This window comes from Procambarus clarkii, chromosome 36 (assembly GCF_040958095.1).
Source record: "Procambarus clarkii isolate CNS0578487 chromosome 36, FALCON_Pclarkii_2.0, whole genome shotgun sequence".
In the NCBI taxonomy this organism is placed as follows: domain Eukaryota; kingdom Metazoa; phylum Arthropoda; class Malacostraca; order Decapoda; family Cambaridae; genus Procambarus; species Procambarus clarkii.
This window is the reverse complement of record NC_091185.1, coordinates 35130653-35139836: the sequence shown is the minus strand read 5'-3', so window position 1 is coordinate 35139836 and position 9184 is coordinate 35130653.

The window sequence follows — 9184 nt, the reverse complement described above, 5'->3', positions numbered from 1 at the left end:
CAAGCGCTCAAAGAAAGCGCAAAGGTGATTTTTTTTCTATCTCAACCGTTAATGGTCGGATCCATTTGTCGACTGCTCATCGACACGTAATGCTTGTACACCCCTCACATCCAGCCTAATATACACCTGACTTGTAACCCCCTCGCATCCAGTCTAATATACACCTGACTTGTAACCCCCTCACATCTAGTCTAATATACACCTGACTTGTAACCCCCTCACATCCTGTCTAATATATGCCTGACACGAGGCTTTCGTCTTTAACACATATGCACTAACATGTAAGCTAAAACAAATTGTAGTGTCTGGAATGGTGATGGTAAAATTAAGACATTATGGTCGCAAGCCGAGAAATGAGAAAATTTAATTTAAGTGAACTGTGTAGAATGCTATGTGGTGCCGGGCTCCCTCTTTTCCGTTATCTCTCTCATTCTCTCTCCCTCCCAAAATTTTACCCTTCCGTTCCCTCTCTACGTTTTTTTCTCCCGTTTTTCCCGTTCCGCTTTATTGACGTTGATAGATATCGTTTACAGCTAAATAATCAGGCCGAAACACTCTATGGACAATCAAATCTACATTTAATTAGTCACGGACTAGTTTCATTATTATTATTTTCTACCACAGACGTGGCCACACATTTACAATGCTAACCAGAATATATACATTTTATTCTGTCCTCTATGGACAGGGTTAGAGATGTGTTAAACATATAGTTCAGGGATTTATTGAACAATCAACCACAGAATGAGATTCGGTGCTTTTAAAATGCTAAGCTAACCTACATACGTAAATACATACGTACACAGATTTACGCATGCCCTACATAAAGTGTTCGATGTGTCTTTTTCAGTGTCATTAATGTGCATTTACAAAGGTGAAATGTATTTCTGATCAGCTTCCACATATACTTTATACACATACATATACATAAATACACACATATACGTACATATACATATATACACACACATGCATACACATACATTTGTCTCTTTTGATTGTCTCAGATGCAGCTAATTTCTATGTAAGGTGGGTCATGCGGAGTCACTCCCAATCACCCTATCACATTCGGCCTACAATCACAGAGCACCATACAAGGTCGCTTCAACTGACCTTCTGTAGCTTGCTCTGTTCTTCTTACTCATTTATTTGCAGGATTTCCTACTGATGTTTGGAAAAGCTCATTTAGTATTTCTTCGGAACTCATTCCTCTCATCTATGGGACTTGTCTGGTGGCGATCATTATGATAGTCAGCCATGCATATGCAACTGACTTTACCCAGTTAATGAGTCTATCAGGATAAAATATTGGTGCGATATCTCCAACATCGATCTTTATCCCTTTGCACCCAATGGAGTTAAACTCTTGAGACCACTACCTAGACCATTCTCTTAGTATACCAATGTCCTCTTGTTGCTTATTTATAATCTTCTCGGTGTCATCATTAAAAAATTATAACATGGACTTTGTCTCCACTTGGATGTCATTCACAGACATCAGCAACAATATGTAAAGACTCTTGTTGTACTGTAATCTATTTTCACTCTCGTAACTTTTGTTTCCTCGTTGCACATAAATCTCTATGTGGAGCAGGACCCGAGTCTAGCGTCGTAGCACGGAGCAGTGACGACAACGCCATCTGTGAGTCAGCTCCCGAAACCCCCTCCAAATGGACGACGCCATCTAGCGAGGACGGGATATACTGGCCACAGGGGCTGGTTTCCCGTCTTAATCGGCTCGTAACATAGCCGCTGCTGACCTCTGGTGAGGTGGCGATTAGACAGCAATACCGTCTATGGAGTGGATAGGTGGACGTTTGTGTCTAAGCCTGTAAGTGAGGTTCCCTAGTTCCAGCACTAATGACGTGTCTGATTACAGAGTCGACCTGGGACTGCTGTATTGGACGATGAGGCAGTCTACCCAAGGCAGCCAAGGTCTCTTCACGAGTTTGCTCTGAAGAAGCTGTGAGTCACCCCCGGACGAACAATGTTGAGAGTGTTAGCCTGCCTGTGACGTGGCAGTACCAGGAATCGTCTTATCCGGGGCAGGCTGCTGGAAGAGACTAGCCACTGTGGTGCTGAGAGAGGAGAGTGATCAGCGGAATCACACGAGGCTCCTGCCTAGGGCTCGCAACCCTAGTATCGGTCGTGGAGTGGCCTACACAGCGGAGCTGATCGGAACCTGCCAACTACAGGCTGGATTGTGGTTGAAGGCCTCCACGACGGTGCACCCAGTGGGACTGTGATTTGGCTGGCCTGTGGCCAGGGTAGATTCGCCGAGAGAATCAGAGGATTCATCATGGGCCACAAAGAAGAGAACCAGGGCTACTCATCGTGAGCACCGTGAAACATCCTGAGTCTTCGGAGGAAGACAAGTTATTGTACATAAGTGTAGTTATAGCCCCCGTGTGTGACTGTGATATATTTATTTATGGTGGTGGTAGAAATATATATATATAAAGCAGTGCATTTGTATCCCTTCCCCTAGAATTTAACTTGCGTTATGGAACACACCCCTTGAAAGCCACTACTAACTTGGGGCCGGATACCCAAACTCTAATAACATCAGAGAAGAACCCGGTTGCGACCCAATAGGGCCGTAACACTTGTGCACTCACACATGCACACGCACACACCTGCAACTTCCTGACACACCAGAAGCTTCAGGTGTGCCGAGATGAGGAACTTCATAATGGGAATACCATGGGAATCAGAACTCAGAGAAAAAGTCTTTACAGGACGTGATGGACTATGAAGAAGAAGTGCCAGGAAGCTGCATACAGGTTTATCCCGGCCCAAACGGAGAAAAATTAAAAGCAACAGAAGACTCCATGGTTCAACCAGGAATGTAAGGTTGTGAAGCAATTCAGTACAAGACGATGCAGAAAATTCAGCAACAGCAGAACACCAGAGAGCAGGGAGAGAGACCAGAGGGCCAGGAATAATTACCTCAGAGTGAGGAGAGAAGCAGAGAGAAAGTATGGAAATGACATAGCGAGTAAAGCTGAGACCCAAACAAAACTGTTCCACAGCCACATCAGGAGGAAAACACCAGTGAAGGAACAAGTGATGAAACTGAGAAAAGGTGAGAACAAAAACAGACAATGACAATGAGGTGTGTGAAGAACTCAAGAAGAGATTCCAGGAGGTCTTCACTATATAACAAGGAGAAGCCCCTGCACTAAATGAGAAGGCGCCAAACCAAGCAACCTTGGAGGAATTTGACCTCACCAGTGATGAGGTCAAAATGAATCTGTCACAAAAAAGGGTCAGAGACAAGAGGCACTGAACTACAGTCCAGTTTCCCTAATATATATTCCATGCGCGGTGATGGAGAAGATTGTGAGGCAAAGGCTCGTAGAGCATCTGGCGATAAAGAGGTTTGTAAGTCACCACCAACATGGTTCAAATATGGTAAACCGTGCCTGACTGGCTTAATAGAATTCAATGACCAAGCAACAAAAAATTGGCAAGAAAGAGAAGGGTGAGGCAGACTGCATTTTCTTGGAATGTCACAAAGCCTCTGACACTAGCAGGAGAAACAGGCAGGAGTAAAAGGTAAAGTGTTCGATAAATGAGTACCTATGCAACAGGAAACAGTGAGCAACTGTTAAGGGGAAGACATAAGAGTGGCAAGATATCACCAACGGAGTCCCACAGGGCTCTGTACTTGGACCCATCCTGTTTTTGATATATATAAACAATCTTCAGGAGGGTATTTCTCTCAATGTTGGCTGATGACGCAAAAATTATGAGCAGAATCAAGACAGATCAAAATAGACAGAGACTACAAGATGACCTGGACAAATTGGAAGAATGGTCTGAAAAATGGCTACTAAAGTTCAATTCAGGAAAGTGTAAAGGAATGAAATTAGGCGAATGGAACCGGAGGCTGAACACTAGGTACCATACACACGGAAATCACAAGAGGGTGATGCATCAAATGAACAAATCCACAAGCGCCGTGATGATATACTCGTCACGGCCCTTGTGGATTTGTTCATTTGATGCATCACGCAATTGTGATTACTGTAAGTATTGAAGTGAGGGCGAAGAAGTACAACAGCTTGTTGGCAGAGCCCAGGTGCATGGGGAAATTGTTTAAAACCCTAGTTTGTGTCTCAGAGAGACTACAGGATACGTGTAAGGTCAGTGGAACTCCCGGTTACAATTCTTTTACAATGACATGGCCTAGTTGACTAAGGCAGCATCTGGGATCATCCCTTTCGTAAGTTCGAACCATAATCACCACACTTGTGGATTTGTTCCCTAGGTACCATCTGGAAGGTGAAATCCTGCAAGAGTCAAACAGAGAGAAAGACCTGGGGGTTGATATCACACCGAACCTGTCCCCAGAGGCCCATATCAAAAGGATATCATCAGCGGCATATGCTAGATTGGCCAACATAAGAACTTCCTTTTGAAACCTGTGTAAGGAATCGTTTAGGACCCTGTATACTGCTTATTTCAGACCAATCCTGGAATATGGAGCTCCAGCCTGGAGTCCATACCTAGTTAAACACAAGACAAAGCTAGAGAGGATTCATAGGTAGGCCACCAGACTTGTTCCAGAACTGAGAAGTGTGAGCTACGAGGAAAGGCTATGGGAGCTAAATCTCTTGTCCCTGAAAGACAGAGTAAGGGGAATCACGATAACCACCTACAAAATTCTCAGCGGAATTGACAGGGTGGACAAAGACAAATTCTTTAGCGCGGGTGGGACACAAACAAGGGGACGCAGGTGGAACATGAACAAGGGGACATAGGTGGAAATGTAGTACCCAGATGAGCCACATGAACATGAGAATTTTTTTTCTGTGTCAGAGTAGTTAACAGATGGAATGAACTAGGAAGTGATGTGGTAGAGGCTGACTCCATACACAGTTTCATATGTAAATATGATAGAGCCCAGTAGGCTCAGGAATCTGTACACCAGTTGACTGACAGTTCAGAGACGGGACCAAAGAATCAAAGCTCAAAACCTACAAGAACATCTAGGTGAGTACAACTAGGTAAGTACCTGTATGGAATCCCTACATCAAAATAACACAAAATGAATGTAGGAAAGGTGCAAAAATAATTGACATGATTCGTTCTTGACCTACTAGTGCTGAGATATGAATAAAGACTTCGGAAGTAAATCGAACTATAATGGAGGAAAGAGGGAAAAGGACGGACATGATAACGGTGTGCGAAATACTAAAGAGGGATTGACAGAATAGATATATAAGCAAGGTTCAAATTAAAGAAAAGAAGAACGAGATAATATATATGGAAATTGGAAACACAGATGAGTCACAGTGTTGTCAGAACGAACATTCCAACATTCTCGTTATTTGGATGTCCTTCAAAATATAATACAAGTCCTACGAAATATGAAAGGTGCGCCTGTGTGTATTCACCTAGTTGTGCTTGCTGTGGTTGAGCTCTGCTCTAGCGGCCCGCCTCTCAACTGTTAATCAATCAACTTTTTTTTCACACATACACACACACCCAGGAAGTAGCCCTTAAAAATTGTCTAACTCCCAGGTACCTATTTACTTCTAGGTAACAGGGACATCAGGGTGAAAGAAACTGACCATTTGTTTTTTGCCTCCACCAGGGGATCGAACCCGGACCTCAGGACTGCGATTTCGAAGCGCTGTTCACTTAGCAGTCAGGTGCCTGTGCGTGTGTGCGTGTGTGTGTGTGTGTGTGTGTGTGTGTGTGTGTGTGTGTGTGTGTACTCACCTATATGTGCTTGCAGGATCGAGCATTGACTCTTGGATCCCGCCTTTCTAGCTATCGGTTGTTTACAGCAATGACTCCTGTCCCATTTCCCTATCATACCTAGTTTTAAAAGTATGAATAGTATTTGCTTCCACAACCTGTTCCCCAAGTGCATTCCATTTTTCCACTACTCTCACGTTAAAAGAAAACTTCCTAACATCTCTGTGACTCATCTGAGTTTCCAGTTTCCACCCATGTCCCCTCGTTCTGTTATTATTACGTGTGAACATTTCATCTATTTCCACTTTGTCAATTCCCCTGAGTATTTTATATGTCCCGATCATATCTCCTCTCTCCCTTCTTTTCTCTAGTGTCGTAAGGTTCAGTTCCTTCAGCCGCTCTTCATATCCCATCCCTCGTAACTCTGGGACAAGCCTCGTCGCAAACCTCTGAAAACTGAACTTCTCCAGTTTCCTTATGTGTTTCTTCAGGTGGGGGCTCCATGATGGCGCGGCATACTCTAAGACAGGTCTCACGTAGGCAGTGTAAAGCGCCCTAAAAGCTTCCTCATTTAGGTTTCTGAATGAAGTTCTAATTTTCGCCAGTGTAGAGTATGCTGCTGTCGTTATCCTATTTATATGTGCCTCAGGAGTTAGATTAGGTGTCACATCCACTCCCAGGTCTCTTTCTCGAATCGTTACAGGTAGGCTGTTCCCCTTCATTGTGTACTGTCCCTTTGGTCTCCTGTCACCTGATCCCATTTCCATAACTTTACATTTACTGGTGTTAAACTCCAGTAGCCATTTCCCTGACCATCTCTGCAGCCTGTTTAAGTCCTCTTGGAGGATCCTACAATCCTCGTCTGTCAAAACTCTTCTCATTAATTTTGCGTCATCTGCAAACATTGACATGTATGATTCCACTCCTGTAAACATATCATTTACGTAAATTAGAAAGAGGATTGGTCCCAGCACCGATAATTGAGGTACTCCACTTGTTACTGTTCGCCAGTCCGACTTTTCGCCCCTTACCATTACCCTCTGGCTCCTTCCTGTTAGGTAGTTCTTCACCCATACTAGGGCCTTTCCGCTTACTCTTGCCTGCCTCTCAAGTTTGTATAGCAGTCTCATGTGCGGTACCGTATCAAAGGCCTTTTGGCAGTCAAGAAATATGCAGTCTGCCCAGCCTTCTCTGTCCTGCCTTATCCTTGTTACTTTATCATAGAATTCTAAAAGGTTTGTTAGGCATGATTTCCCTGTCCAGAACCCATGTTGGTGCTTGTTTACAAACCCAATGCTCTCCAGGTGCTCAACAATTCTTAGCCTAATTATTCTTTCAAGTATTTTGCAGGGGATGCTTGTCAGTGATACGGGTCTGTAGTTAAGTGCCTCCTCCTATCACCTTTTTTGAAAATCGGTACGACATTTGCCTCCTTCCAGCAACTGGGCAATTCTCCCGACATAAGTGACTCATTAAAGATCATTGCCAGAGGCACGCTGAGAGCCTGCGCTGCCTCTTTAAGTATCCACGGTGATACTTTGTCTGGTCCAACAGCTTTATTTGCATCCAGTGTTGTCAACTGTTTCATTACATCCTCTGCTGTCACCTCTATATCTGATAGTCTTTCATCTTGGGTAATCTCTTCTAACAATGGGAGCTGCTCAGGCTCGGTTGTGAACACTCCATGGAATTTTGCATTCAGTACCTCGCAGATTTCCTTGTCGCTTTCTGTATATGCCCCTTCTGTTTTCCTCAGTCATGTCACTTGGTCATTTACCGACACCTTCCTTCTTATATGGCTATGTAGTAATTTTGGTTGCTTTTTCGCTTTGACTGCAATATCATTCTCATAATTTCTTTCCGACACTCGTCTTATGTTAATGTAATCATTCCTAGCTCTGTTACATCTAATCCTGTTGTCCTCTGTCCTTTGTCTTCTGTACTTCCTCCACTCCCTCCTGCTTCTCACCTTTGCTTCCTGACACTGTCTATTAAACCATGGGTTATTATATTCCCTCCTGCTTTTTTCCTTTATTGTTGGAATAAATCTATCTTCAGCCTCCTTGCATTTCAATATGACTTGGTTCATCATACCTTGCACTGTTTTTCCTCTAAGTTCTTCGTCCCACTGCACTTCTCCCAGGTAGTCCCTTATCCTTCTGTAGTCCCCTTTTCTGTAATCAAGTCTCCTTTCCTGGACCTCTTGTCCTTTGGTCACAATTTTAAACTCCATCATGTAGTCAAAGACTAGGACACAATGGTCACTAGCTCCTAGTGGTATTTCATGTTCCAACTGCTCGATGTCTTCTACATTCTGAGTGATAATGAGATCTAATAGGCTGGGCGTATCCCCTCCTCTTTCCCTAGTATCTTCTTTCACATGCTGTGTTAGGAAATTCCTGTCAATAACGTCTACCAGCTTCGCTCCCCAGGTCTCTTCCCCGCCATGGGGATTCCTCGTTTCCCAATCTATCTCTCCGTGATTTAGGTCCCCCATGACCAGCAGCTTCGCTCTCATTCTATGCGCTAACGTTGCTGCCCTCTGCAGTTCATCCATACATGTCTTGTTGCTGTCCTCGTACTCCTGCCTGGGCCTTCTACTGTTTGGTGGGGGATTGCAGAGTATCAAGATTACAATCTTCTTCCCATCCACTGTCAGAGTTCCATGTATGAAGCTTGTGCTTTCATTGGTACCCGGATTTTCCAGCTCATCAAACTTCCATTTCCGCTTTATTAGTAGTGCCACTCCTCCTCCCTGTCTCTGTGTCCTTTCTTTTCTTATCACCTGGTACCCCTCTGGAAATATTGCATCCGAGATCATGCCATTTATTTTAGTTTCCATTATTGCCACTATGTCTGGGTCTGCCTCACTAACTCTTTCTTTTATCTCTTCTGCTTTATTGGCTACCCCATCAGCATTGGTGTACCAAACCTTGAGACTCTTCTTGGAAACTCGGGTGTCAGAGTTCCCCCTTTCACCAGGGGTCTGGGGGGAACTGGGGGGTGTCTGGGGGGCAAGTGGGGGCTGTGGGGGTGAGTGGGGGGGGGTGCTAGAGGGGTGCCTGGGAGTGCCTGGTAGGCGAATGGGGTCTGGGCATCTAGGGGGGGTAGGAAGGGCATAATGGGTCTGAAAGTTAGGGGTCTGAATAGCATAGGGGGGTTGAGAAATAGAGTGAGACTGAGAGTCAGATAGAGGTTGAGAGGTTGGGGAGGAGTGGGATACTGAGGGCGGAGAGCTGAGATGAGAATGGAGCATGGGTGCTGGGAGTGGAAGAGAGGGTATATTAGTTAGGGGGGAATCGGGGGTAGGTGGGGGTTTTGGGGTAGAAGAGGGGAAGAGGGAGATGGGGGAAGGTGTTAGGGGGTCACAAGGTGAGGGGGTTAAATGTGGGCTGGAGGTGCATAGGAGGGGTGAGGGTTGGGTGGGGTTTGGGGGTGAGTGGAAGAGGGGTGCAGTGGAAGCTGGGATGGAGTA